The sequence below is a fragment of the Ambystoma mexicanum genome, chromosome 10 (assembly GCF_040938575.1).
Source record: "Ambystoma mexicanum isolate Mex_15411 chromosome 10, UKY_AmexF1_1, whole genome shotgun sequence".
Classification (NCBI taxonomy): Eukaryota; Metazoa; Chordata; class Amphibia; order Caudata; family Ambystomatidae; genus Ambystoma; species Ambystoma mexicanum.
Window position 1 is genome coordinate 1,070,333,081 of NC_090932.1, and position 14,340 is coordinate 1,070,347,420.

At 44.4% G+C, this 14,340-nt stretch overlaps 1 long non-coding RNA gene across 1 annotated transcript in view; it reads right to left on the reverse strand.

The window, feature by feature from the left end:
- Positions 1-239: 239 nt before the first annotated feature.
- LOC138493278 (uncharacterized) overlaps positions 240-14,340 on the reverse strand; it is a 91,042-nt gene continuing 76,941 nt past the window's right edge. Inside the window, exon 2 of the long non-coding RNA XR_011276350.1 lies at positions 240-864. This is a non-coding gene — a long non-coding RNA (uncharacterized lncRNA). The remainder of the gene's footprint in view (positions 865-14,340) is intronic.

Genomic DNA, 14,340 nt, shown 5'->3' on the forward strand with positions numbered 1-14,340 from the left:
CGGAATGGCCCATCAATTCCTCATACAAGGAACCGGACCCGGTACCCGGTAAGGGGGTAGCCATGCCGCTAATAGTGGCATGGTTACCTCCTAACTCGTAATGACCCCCAATGTTTGCAATAATAAAACATGGCACTAGATTCCTTCTCGAAAGAAATATCCAAACCATCTGTTAATATATAGAAATCTTTGATCCAAATGTGTATGCAAATTAAATAACATACTATTTAACACACATCTCTTTATAGCACGTTTATTGGTGTTCTCTAAGAGTCATCAATTACACTAAAACGCACAATTACAAATATAGCATAAACATATTGCGCTCGGCATTACAACTGCTTACGTCTCTAAATAGTGTTGCTAGTAAAAACTATATGTTGCTATATGCACAGTACAGGGCGTCAATCCATGACAAGTGCCATTTTAATATGAATGTTATATTATTACCATATTCCTAAATATATCATTGCATTTATAAATAGCATTCATTGAGCAAAACAGAATCTCAATACTTTTGGAAAGCCCATAACCATACCTTCCACTCAATACCCTTTGTAGTTTCCACTGATCATCTGGATGAAGTTACTTCAATTGAATAAAATGGACTCAAGTAAAAATAGGGGGTAAAAGCAAAGCCCAGGAGTAGAGAATGGTGCCCCTAATGGCATAAAGACATCTGACAACCCTAGTCCCTTATGAAATGTGACTTTGGTTCTTCGCCACGTTGGTCCTTCGCTCCCTCTGGAGTAACTCTCCTCTGCTCTGTGCATCCTCTGGTCCTTGGCTGCTCTGGTCTGGTGCCCCTCTATTCCTTGACAGCTCTTCCATCACCTTTCTGGTCCTTGGCTTCCCGGTGAGTCACTGCCAAAAACAAACGGAAGACAAACACTTCCTTTTTCTGTGTGCTGTTGCTGTCTAAAGTGCACTTGAAAGTTCCAAGCTCCCATGCTTGCACGGTGTGTCCAGCAAATCAGATTTGGCACTGATTGGAGAAAGACATAGTAACAACCATGTCAAAATAATTCTGCCTTCCACCTTAACCAACAATACATCTAGACACACAACTCCTCCATTGAAACAGCACAGGGTAGACAATGGAATGTACAACACCAGAAGGTGCACAAAATGTCCCCAAACGTAACACTAACCCACCAAAGATACACCAACATAACTCCACACTCCTTAAGCACTGCTCTGACAGACACCACAGATAACCACACAGTTACGTTATCAATCTAGAGCACACGTTAACCACGGCTTCAGACAGCCCACAGAGTATCTAAAATGTACACTTCACAGAGAGCCCTATCTTTTCACATCTGTACGCATCAACATTGTAACAAAGCACACTTGCCCTGCTTCGCCTGCTACTAAACCAATCCCCTACCTCTTGCAGATCCTGAAGCTCCTAGAAACCATGAAATTAGCAGAAGGCATGCTATTCAAAAGTCAGTAACACAGCATTACAGGGTATAGAAAAGAGTTTTACTCATTTCCCTTATGGGGCAGAGCTGTGGGCGGGCCAAGCAACTTCAGTGACTGGCAGCAGGGGAGGAACGTAATGTTGGTTCTGCCAGAGTCTCCATGCTGTACTAGATAGAGTTCTGGGGCCCTGAATGGTGGGTGGAACTCTAAAGATGCTTGCTGAATCAAGTGATATGGGACTGAGGGACGACAAAGGAGCTTGAGGGTAAACCATTTTGTCTTTAGAATCATAAAATCTGCCATATTTTAACAGTGTCTTTTTTCAAATAGTGTGAACTTAATAACTTATATGGACCTCAATGTTTGCAGTTAAATCAGAGTGAGATTACATTATTTGCCCAGAATCACACACTCTGGCTAAACAGTAAAACAGGGATTTTAAACCACTGTGCAATTCAAGCACTTGACCACACACTTTCCAATCTTTACTTGGTACCAATATTTAGGTTTTGGATTTCAAGGACTGCTATAATACTGTCTTCTAGAGGTTACTTACTAAATACACACACTGCAGTAACCTGACATCTTCATCCTTATAGAAATATGTCAAGCCAAAAGTATCCCATTGTAGCTTTATTTTCCACATCCTGAAAGGGAAATAATAAGTCCAAGAATACAAAAAAATACAAATCTGAAACATCTGCTATTTAACACAACCACTTTAAGATATACACTAAAAGAAGTCGTGTAATAAAGTCAGGCATAGGGGGCATTTGTCCCAAACTTCCAGTTTGCAGTTATGCATGATGTGAAGAACATTTGACTATTGACACAAAGCAAACTTTATTTTGCATGTCAATTTAGGAGACATCATGAATATAAACACATCTTTAAAATGGTCTTTATTCTGTTGCTCACTTTTACTCATTTGGAAGTGGGCACAGATATTGCAGGTAACTGGTGCTGTTTGGGGTCTTTTATTTGGAAATGTCACAGCCATCACTTATAAGAAAGGCTTTGCCGCTAACAAAAGAAAAGTGTGTGTGTGTGTAAGTAGAATGACTCCAGATAATGTGCAGTGAGCTGAAGAGAGTGTCCCGCAAAGGGATCTCATCCTTGACGCCACTTCATGGACTTCCCCCTACCGTTCTCTAAGTCGCCCCTGGTGCCCCCCTACTTTAACGTGTGTATCCTTTTCCCATGGGGAGACCTCACAGGACGTAGACATAAGGAATGTGTGTGAAGCTTCCCTTCCACTGCAACTACTGATAGATCACCTCTTGGCTCAGGAGTTCAGATGGAAGACGCTGAAAAGGGCGAGTTATACGATGCAGCCATCAATGAAGAGCCGCACATTGCAAGAGACTGAGTGTGGCCTTCCTTGAGCCCAGACTCCCACTACCTCTGAGTCCCACAGCTAGGGTAGCCAGTCAAGTCCCCTGCATGACAAGGTCATCATGAAGGCCCAACCATCTTGGGTAATCAACTAAGGTCACATATACACGGAAAGACACAAAAAAACCGGGGCAAAAACGATTGGGAGAGTTGACCAAATTTCAGCCGTACGAAACTGACGTACGGCTGAACATTTAAACCAAGTCTCCCATTTGTTTGCATTACAGTGTAGAAGAGCAGCAGGGGCGCAGGGGTGCAGGGGCGCAGGGGTGTCCCCCGCACCCATGTTCGTTGTATTGTGAGCAGCAGTTGTGGGGGCTGCAGGGCTTGCGGGGGGGGGATCCCCCGCTCCCGTCTCAATAAAGTTTTTTAAAAAAAAGGAAAAGCGGACCCTGCAGCGTCGGTTCCCATGCACGCTAGTGAAGGGAGCCAGCGTCGCAGAGGAATGACGGAGACGGTGGCACACAAGGAGATGTGCCTCCCACAGATAAGGGGTTGGGGGCAAGGGGATAGTCTGAAATGTTCTGGGGAGAGAAAACCAAAATTTATTTTCAGTAAAATAACTTTCGGTCTTTCCTTCGAACATTTCAGCTTCGGTTTAATCACAGTAAATCCATATACACAAGGCTTTAAGTGGGCTAGGCCTTTCCACAACATGGTTTCAGTGGACTAGGGCTTTCCAGAACTTATACCACCTAATTCTCCTCACTTTCCCTTGAGTCACCAGTAAATGCCACTATAACCCATGTGTGGAATCACATCAACAATTTAAGACATTTGTTTTGTGATACCCAGAAGAGAAAATATTATCTAGAGAATACATTGTTTGATTTTGCAACATAGTATTGTATTGAAGTCTTGTAGATAGAATTATTAAATAATATTATTTTATGTATAAGAATCATAGATTTGCTTCAAAAGAACGGAGGTATTGGAACCTGTATTGGCTAATTTTGATTTGAGATATGTTCTTTACATTTTAATGTCTTTATGTGAGCTGATTTTCTGACTGCTGATTAATATATTTACTGCGACTTTTCAAATATATTGGGCCTCAGTCCAGTAACAACGGTACTGGTAAGCTTGCCGGTATCATTGTTACCGGACCGGCAAATTACGAGGTCTGCGGGTGGGTGCCTGTCAGCCCGGCAGGTCTTTACTGCCAGGCAGAACGGCACCCGCTTGCAGACCATGTCGGATGCCCCAGAACCATTCACGAATGGTGCAGGTGCATCTGGCTTCCCCATTCCCATTAAGTCCAATGGGACTCAATGGGAATGGGGACTAATATTCAACGGCGCCCGGGAATGGGCAATTACCGGGTCCGCTGGGGCTGTAATGCCCCGGTAATTGCCCATTCCGCGGCGCCAGTAAATTCATGACTCCGGCAGCACGGCTACCGCCTGAGTCGTAATGAGGCCCATTGTATTCCTTTCAGGCAAGGTGTGAAAACTCAACTGTGTCTGTTAGGTCACTCCTTCAGTTACATGCGCCACATTTTAAACACCACTGGAGAAAGAGATGGGAGGATGTGTGCTGTGTGTTTGTGTGTGCGTGTGTCCTCTGACTACAGCTTGAAGGTAGTCTACCATTGTGTTGATTTGTGTCGTGTGAGAAACCTGAAGGTGTCTCACATGCTAATCCCAAGCATCTGTCATCCATGTGGCCAGGACACGGCCATCCCTTTTGGATCCAGTTCCTGCGGGTGGACCAGTGCGGGAGGATCACCTCGGTGAGGGATCTTCAGGAAGTGGGACACTGCATGATGAGACGCAGTATCCCCTTCCCTCTAAGACATTTCTCCCATCCTACCAGGTAGGATACTTAGGAACTCAAACCCCCCCCCCACCCTTTACAACATGAACCCTTTGTCATGGACAGCTCGCTATGAGAGAAAATGGACTAACACCCGAGTTGTATACCTGACATGTCCCAATATGATAGTCAGGCAGGGTCAGGCAACTACTGACCATCACACACACCTGACTTCCATTACATGTCCCCACACGGATAAAAGACAGAGCACAAGAGCACACTCTGAGCGAGGCAAATCGCACAAGAAAGCAGCAGTTCCAAGATGGCAGTTTAATACGAGGCGAAAGTCGGCAAAACAGAAGGGCATCGCTAGGAGGGAAGTGCCCTTTACCTTTTCGACCAGGAACTGTTACTTGCACGAAACCTCGAGAATGGAAAGTGTAAGGAAACTAGGTTGAAGAATCCTGCATTGTGTGTTGAAGGTACCCGGGGCTCGCCTGAATCGATAATCAAGGTGGGGAGAATCACCTCTTGCCGTGGTACTGTCTTTGGCTCCTGCAACAGAGCAGCATCAGTGAAATCAACACAGCCGATGAGTTGGGAAGGCCGATACCAGACCGCTCTGTGTTGCAGGTTTGCAAGCAGCCACATTGTATGGTGAAGGCTGAAGCGCACAGTGTATGAAGCGCATGTGATAACCAACGCAAGTAAAATTGGACAACAGATGAGTGATTGAACTTTGAAACCAAGATACGATACTTTAGACAGAGTGTTCATTTGAAGGTCTCTATAAGGTATACAACTGAGAAGTGGCAAAAGCGAAAGAGTGACAAAGCAGTGTGAATCAAAGAGCAAAATCCTGTGCACAATAGAAAGTCTTCGATGTTAATAGAGTAGAAGTTAATGACAAAGTAGATAAAGTGGGTCTGATCCCGAATGTGGGAGATCAACAGAGAGCTTTTGGATAAAGCAAGTTAGTGTTAAAGTAAATAAAAATTGGTCCGAGCTTGGCAGTGGGAGACCGATTAAACATTGTGTTGAAACGGATCTGAGCCCGGCGGAGGGGGATCCGGGGTGAACCATGAATCACCTGAGAAATTGGATATATAAATTGGATACATGAAAATCCTATGTGCATTGTGTTAAAGAGGATCTGAGCCCGGCTGAGGGGGATCCAAGGTGAATAGTGAATCACCTGAGAAATTGACGAGCGCATGAGGAGAACGAATATTCAGCGGCTTACTGACCTATTTTCACTCTGTGCATTTGAAAGTGCACAGACTCTGCCCCCTCTACACCAACTGCCTATAAAAACACCAGGCCGCTCACATTTGTACACAGCTGCACGCGCATTTGACGAGTGTATAAAGAGTGCAGTTACGCAGGAGGACCCCTGCTCGTGAGCAGTATACCTCTTGTACTTCTCTTATGGATTTTCCTCCATTCTGAATAGCTATCATTTGGACTGTTTCACAAACTAATATTTATCTCTTTTACATTCTAGAACGAATATTCGGCAGATTACTGACCTATTTTCACTGTGTGCATTTCAAAGTGGACAGACTCCACCCCCTCTACACCAATTGCCTATGAAAACACCAGGTTGCAGCGCATTTGCGCGCACCCATTTGACAAGTGCATGAGGAGTGCAGTTACTCAGTTTTGCAGAGGGACGGAGGGTTAAGACCACGCTTTATTAGTTTTTCACTGATGGTTTATCGATTTTTGTAATTAAGTGATGCTTATTGTCCTGACAACCCTGATTAGTACTTTATATGTCTAACCGCTATACTTTGAAAACTGCTTATCCGACATGATCTGCAAGGTTCTGAGGTACATAATGTGCCTGCTAACTTGCTAAAGAAACCTATAGAGCACTAAACGCAACGTACCGTTGCATCTAGCTCTAAACGTGCGTAATCGCTAATGGTCGACATTAGAGATTTTTGCAAACCTTGTGGCCCTGTCCCAGACGACGCTCCTAATTCCGCTGCATGTTTGCATATTGAGGTTGGGGAACAAGGTTTGTTAATAGAATTCACTGAAATCTCAGATACTGCTATACTACTATGGTGGCCATTCTGCCCATACTTAGTACAAAGCCATTACCTGAGATTTTACCTAATGAGCCATCTACCACCGGAACTGATATTGAGACAATAGAGTCACATATCAATAACCTAACTACTCAGGTGCAAATTCATGCAGAAAAAAAGCTCTGATCTGTTGATTGTTGAGTCAGCTGTAATATGTAATTCAGGAGGGAATTGTTGTGACCAGGACCTTGCAAACACCCCGTACACAGTGGAAAACAAGACTACTCTTCCACCTTTCAGTGTTACTGCCAATTCAGGAAATTCCATATGTTGTGTTGGTTCCAGACACACAGGCCACTATGCAAGATCCCTGTTCCCCAAATCTTTCTCGCTCCCCTATTTTATACGCTGATTCTTTTGACTCATCTGTGTCTTCGGATATTTCCTGTGTAAATCCTACCCCAAGAAGACCACTGAACAACAGGCAAGATTGAAATTACCCTTGCTGTAATTAATACAACCTTGACGTCCTTGGCTAGATTATATGAAGCCTTAGACGCCTAAGTACTTAATCAAAATACCATGCTGACTAATCTAATGGCTGATCTTGTGACCAGGGATGAGGTTATTAAGACTTACATTCAAATGGTAAAAGAGTGTCACTATGAACAGAATACCCAGCTACAAGTACACCAAGGGACAATTAATCTCACCGCTATCGAGATTCCCCAGGCATCAATCATTATGGGCATAAGCGAACCTGCTAGTAGTGGCATATTAAATTCTAGTGAGGAAGTGGTGAAGGTCTTACTACCAGTAGCCAAACCTGCTTTTGACATTTTTGCGAGTACAAAGACTACTCAAAAGAATCACAATACTAAAATTACTAAGAAGACTAAAAATCAGAAATTTTGTTCAAAGGCAGCTCAATTTGACACGAGAAGGTTTATACAGTCATGACCACTCCCCTGAAATCGACAATGCGTTCCACTATATCAGCATCAAAACGAAATAAGAAAACCCTTAAAAATCAAAAAGTTAAGAGAATACCTCCTCAAGAAGCCGTGCCTGAGTTAACTGATCATTTGGACTTGGACTATGAGCCTATACATGAGGTAGCAGCATTAAACTCAGTGCCGAGTATAATTCCAACTGTATCTTCTGAATCATTCACATCTCACAACTTAGACAAGGACAATAATGCTTTTTGTGATTTACACAATGCTAAAATGCAACCACAAGTAACTACCTTTCTTACTCTAGAACAGAGGAGGCAGGAGATCGAAACATCGCTGAGATCCTTTAACGGAAATCATATGAGCGAATAGACTAATAACAAGTCTTATGTGGAATTTAAATTGCCTAAAACAAAGGAATCACTGAGATCAGCACTGGTTTCTAATTTAAAACAAACTCAGGTCCCTGACCAGCAATTCGATACAATTCACAAGCAAAACTAGTGTCATAGTCTAACATTGCAATGTAGAGGGGGGCAATGACCAATAATATGTGTTAACTAGAACTAGTATATTAAATGTGTGTGTTTAGTGATGTCCTAGCATTGGAAGATATACAATCCTTGGACATAGCACAAGTTGAATTCATTAATGATATTGATCTTGGAAAAGTTTAGATTGTGGATTCTATCAGGCATGGTTCTAAATACACTCTGGCAGGCCAGATCCCACTTATATAATTTGGGCTTTCTCTTAGAACAGGAACATTCAACTGATCGGTCTATTAAGAAACATGACACACCCAAACATCTAAGCATGAACCATAAATTGAATGAAGACCTTCTCCTTGCAGAGAAGACCAGGTATGGCAACTTATTAGAATTACATGGAATACCAGAAGGTTCAAAGATTTGTTAATGGGGGGAGAATGCAAAGCTTAAAGATGCTTACATCATAATGCTTCAAGAGACATGGCTCACTGAACCTCGACTATGGGATGGACATGTTTTTCTAACAATTCCTGCTTTAGAAAATACTTGTGGTCGCCCGGCAGTGGGGTGGCTAGTTGCACAAAAGATTGACCGGTGTCTTACGCTCGAACCATGGGCTTCACCAAATGCGTTTACGGAATTGGTTAGTCTCTCGATGAAGGGCCATGGGAATTTAGTCTTGGTTAATCTTTATTCGAACCACACAGCCATCACAGAGAAAACATTCCTCCAAGGAGTAGAACACATGTGAGACTTGATAGTAGATGATCCGAGTATTATTTTTGTGATCCTTGGAGGTATTCATTGGTTTCCCAGTGACCGCATGAAACCAACTGCTACAGCTGCCAAATGGCTTGCACTTATGCATGAGAGACAGTTGAAAATGGTCAATGGTGCCATTCCGGGAGACATTCCCCCTCAGTTCACCTGGAGGAAAGGCAATTTGTTTTCAACTATTGATTACTTGTTTGTTTTCAAGTTATTACACAAGAACAAAGGGATCATGATGTGCTTTGTCTCACTTAGGAATGGCCCCATTTATCTGTGAAAGCCACATCCCTGTACCACGGCCATCTGACATTAACGGGTGGCCGAAAATAGATTTAGGTGGACAGATGAATATGTGGCCGAATTCAGTACACACCTTCAGAATGACTATCTAGGTCTGAACACTCAAATAAAAGATTCAGAACGTCATTATGTGGCAGTAATGAATTTATTTAAGCAGCAGCCATCAATGGGTAATAAACCATGCTACAAACATAAACATACATTTGACACTATAGTAGTCTCGAAAAAGAAACAGCTGAGAGACATAAAAGCTCTACAGCACTGTGATCCGCCAATTAAAATTCTTCTCAGACAAAAGCTAACAATGCAATACAGAAATTGGTCAAAGAATGACTGTGATGCTGGAAATGCATCAGAGGGACAGGGCCTCTGAATCCTTGTCCTTTATTGCTTTTTATCAGGTGGCCTCTCTTGCTTTCCACGCAGGAGTTCATGTGGGACTCCTGGCAGTGCAGCTCTTCCTGTATTTGGTTTGGTGAACAGACCCTTGGGATACCCTTATGGCACCCATGGGTGGGAGTACAACGCTGTACTCCTAGTGTATGTTTTTGGGCACCAGTGCGTGGCCCACAGAGCAGGGTACGTGCTGGTAGCATCTCTGTGCCGAATTGACAGGTGCCCTGCGCATCCTCCATTTTGGGATGCCCAGGCCCTGTCATTGGAATCAGTAGATTCCTGATGGAGGCAAGATGGCCCAGTGGCCTCTTGCTTTCTCTCTGCTGTTACCTTACTTTGCCTGAAGTCCCGGGAAGCCCTGACTCTGTCTCTTCCCCCTGACTGGCTGTTGGGTGGAAGTTCCATATATGGTGTTGTGGGGAAGTCCAGGCCAGACTGGCTGGAGCCTTCCCAATGACTGTTTGTTGTGGGTACACCCATGGGGTGGGACCTGGGTGAATGGAGTGCATGACGAATACGCATTCTGTGTTATGGGTGTCTAGAATCTGGTGTTTGACACAATGACTGAGACAGCCCTGCCCGAAACTGGTATGAATGCAGTGTGTAGTCCTGAATGGCAGAGTACTTGTCTGAATCCACATTCTGTGTTGTGAGGGTCTGGATGGAGAAGAATGGCCCGAATGCACTGTGCGCCTGATTGGCTGACTGACTGCCTGAATGCCCTTCTGAGTGATTGGTTGCCTGAGTGTGACCCAGCAGAGTGACTGGGAGATCAACTAGTATATCTGGGGGCCTCTCACTGCTTGAAATCGTTCAGAAGCTGAAGTTGATACTTAATGCTTACTCTCGAAGCCGAGCCGGAAGAAGAAGGAGAACCGCTGTTCCCTTCCGTGTAATCTGAACGCTGCTGTGTCTTCAAGAACTGATCCAAGAGAGGCCCTGATAAGAAGACCTCTCCCTGAGCTACGAGGGACCATCGTGCACCAGCTGATCTTTGCCAAAGCTAGCTGGTAGACAGACCTACGAAAGGCTGCCGACCGGAGAAGGGGACCGCCGAGGAGAACTAAGAAAAGCACCGGACAGCCATCCACCATCAACGACCGCCATCGCCGATCAGAGCCGCCGTGCTCCCTTTGCCTAAGAACATTTTGATCCAAGGACTCCCTTGTTCATCATTGTCGACTGCTTTTGTCCTGCCACAGAAAGTCAAGGCTGTCGACGACCTCGGAGAATCCACTGGTGGGTTTCCCGCCACCCGAAGACCTCAGAGATGCTGACGAAGCTACTGAAGCCAGCCGTGGTCACGTCCCGTTCGCCGACGCCAGACGCCGACGACTCAACGCCCTTGCTGGGCCAAAGTTCTTCACTGACTCTTTGCGGCACCGAACCATCGTCGTCGAGGTGCACTGCACGCCACCCCTGTTGCAGGACATTTTCAATCACTTGTCTATGAGCACCGCAAGGACCGAAGCTGCTGCCTCAACGACAATGTCCACCCTTTCTTCATCTCGGAAGTTCGACGACCCGTGGCTCTGGCTTGAAAGGGAGTGCACTCAAGAAGGGCCTGTCGATTCCTGACGAAGAATTCTACAACACAAGGTACATTTGTGTTGCAGAACAATATAAGAAGATATTACTCTAATAGACAATATATGGACTGGGCTTGTTTGTTTGTTTGTTTGTTTATTTTATTTATATAGCGCGCCTGACCCAGGGTATCTGAGCACTTAAGTGAAGGATGACTGTTACATGATACGGTTTATACAGATGAAATACAGTTTATACAATCAAGATACAAATAGGTGGTCTGCATGCCCTGATCAGCTTGCCGGTGTTGGCGGTGGCTGAGGCAGTCATGTTTACCTGTTTGGTTAGATTAGAGTTGGCATTTTGGCAATATGTATATTGTTCTCATGGATACTTGTGTAGTTGGGACTGTTTCAGAATGTTGTTGGGTGAGCCAACTAAGAGTTGCTCAGTCTTGTCATCATTCAGGCAAAGGCCATGTGTGGCCATCCATGCCTGAATGATGGTGTAGACTTCGTTAATCCGGCAGCCATCTGTGTCATAGGTGCCTGATAATGTTAGGAGTATCTGGGTGTCATCTGCATAATTAGTGTAGGTGACTCCCAGACGGTCCAGTTTGTCAAATAGTGGCTTTGTAAAGATATTGTAAAAAGTGGGCGATACGTAGGAGCCTTGTGGGACTCCGCAGGTTATGGGGATCGGGACGGCCGCAGCAGTAGGTGAAAAGACGCGCATAGTTCTATTCGCAAGGAAAGATTGAATCCACGTGACACCAGAGTTAGAAAAGGGTGCTGCCGATGACAAGTGATCACATAATATTTTATGGTCAACCAGATCAAAGGCTGCCGATAAGTCTAAGAAAAGTAGGATGGCAACTCTGCCTTTGTCTTTTAGTTCGTCAATCTGGCTTTTGAGGTCAACAAGGGCAGTTTCCGTTCCGTGCTGCGGTCTGAAGCCAGATTGACCTGTTCCGAGTAATTGGTTTGTTCTAGAGCGTCTTGAATTCGCAAGTATGCAACTCTATCTAGGATCTTCAGTAAGAAAGGGACGGTAGTGATCGGTCTATAGTTAGTGGGTATAGGCGGATCTAGTGTTTGTTTCTTAAGTAATGGGAGAACCCAAGACTGTTTCAGGTTACTTGGGACTGAGTTACTGGCGAATGAGGAGTTTATTAATTTGGTGATGAAAGGGGCTAAATCTCTGGCTGCAACTTTTATGATCTGAGCTGGGCAACTGTCACCTTTACAATTAGATGGTTTCAGAGATGCTATAATTTTTTGAACCTCAGGTATGGATACATTGTTGAATCTGAAGCCTGAGTTAAGGTGTGCGGTAGAGGGCGAAGTCGGACTTGTTAGATTGCCAGAGGTGAGTTGGTGTCTTTTGTCAGCTATTTTGGTCTGGAGCCCCGTGATTTTGTTAAAGAGAGCATTTTGGATGCTAGTGCACCAGGGTTTATCCTTGGTGCAAGTATTTGCAGGTGGGTTGGGGTTTTCTAACTCTCTTAAAATGTTAAATAATTATTTAGCGCTGGATCCTGCTTGGTTTATTCTGTCCTTGAAGGTTTCTTTTTTGGTGCGGATTATCTCATTTTTGTAAGTGGCAGTGATATTAGTTAGGTTGATTTTGTTTTCAAGAGAAGGGGTCATTTTCCAAAGTGTTTCCAGTTTTCTTTTTTCTGTGCGTAGTAATTTGGTCATGGAATCATTGTAAATGTCGACCAGCAGATCCAGGTCATTTGTGGAAGGTAGTGCATTGAGTATGGGGACTAAAAGGGGTATTGTAGCCTCCGCTGTGATATTGTGTTTGTTCCTAGTGAGACAAGGTGGTGCAATATGGGTTTTTTCAACTCTTGGTTGTTGGCATTGATTTCTAGGGATATGAGGTAATGGTCGGACCACACGAGTGGTGAAGAGTCCTTTAGGGTGATGTTGCAGTTGAGGTCTGCTACCCAGTCAAGTATCCTACCTTTCTCATGGGTGGGTTTGGTGCTTATTTGTATGAAACCTTGTTCTGATAGTGCATTAGCTAGGGAGGTGGCGGGTAGGTTATTGGGGTAATTATAACCAAGATTGAAATCACCTAGAATAATGTTTTGCGCCATAGGTTTGGTAGTGTCAGCTACAAGTGACGTAATGTCTTCTTCGAAAGATCCAGGAGGACCTGGAGGCCTGTATATTAGGTGGATAGTAATAGTATTTTTAGGAGACGTTTGGAACTTAACAGAGGAGTTTACGAGATGTCAGGGGAGAAGAGGTAGCCAATCTCATGTCTAGGGTGGATTTAAAGATAATGGCTGCTCCTCCTCCTCGAGCATTGGGTCTGTCAGCTCTAAGGATGGGATAGCTGTCGGGGACAGCTAGGGTTAGAGACGGGCCAGCTGCTTTCTGTCACAGCAAGGAAGTCAAGGTTATTAGCCAATGTGACGTCTGCAATCTCGGTTGCGTGGGCAACGAGGGACCTGCCATTTAGTAATGCCCCTTTTAGGGCTGCTTCTGTGTACCCTTCTGGAGATAGGACTATTGTCAACTAAGCTCTTTGTTGTGTTAGTGTAGGATTTGTGTGCGTATGTTTGTCATTGATGGATTCTGTGCGCAGTTTACTGGTGGTTTTAGGGTTATGTTTGGCAGGTGAGTTCGGGTGCGTGGGTAATCTACTCCCTAGTCTGTTTTTAAGCTCTGTTATGTCAGGGTTGGTAGTAGGTATACCTACTCGGAGGAGAGGTAGCTTAACAGTAGTGGGAGCGTTGGGTGTTCTATGAGGGATGGGTGTGCCATGCCTTGCTTTGGATGTGGTGAAGGAGTGTAGTATAGGTAGGAATGAGGTGGGCTTGATTCTGGAATCCCAGTTAGTGGAATTTTTTGCTGGTAGGAAGAGCGTGGGCAAAATCGCAGGGTTGGGGTGGTGGTGGAGTTTAGGAGAGCCCTGGGAGGGGGTCCCTAGGGTGCTCCATCTTGTTGTGATTAAGTAGACTAATTTCAGGCCACATGGAGGTGAGTATAAGAGGGATGATACAGAGTGTGCTGATCATGGTGTGCACCTATCTGTTGTATGTATTGTTTGTGTAAAGTGTGTATCGTAATGACCATTACACTATAGATTCAAAGTTAGGCTAGTGCAACAGTTCATAGTGAAAATAACTAAAACAATAAGGATAACAGATTAGGCTAGTACACAGTCCACACTGATGCTAAGCAGAGCAATAAGGTTAACAAAGTAGGCTTGGTCAAAGACCGTAGGGATAACAGCGTAGGCTCGTTCAGCAGTCCACAGTAGTGATAATCA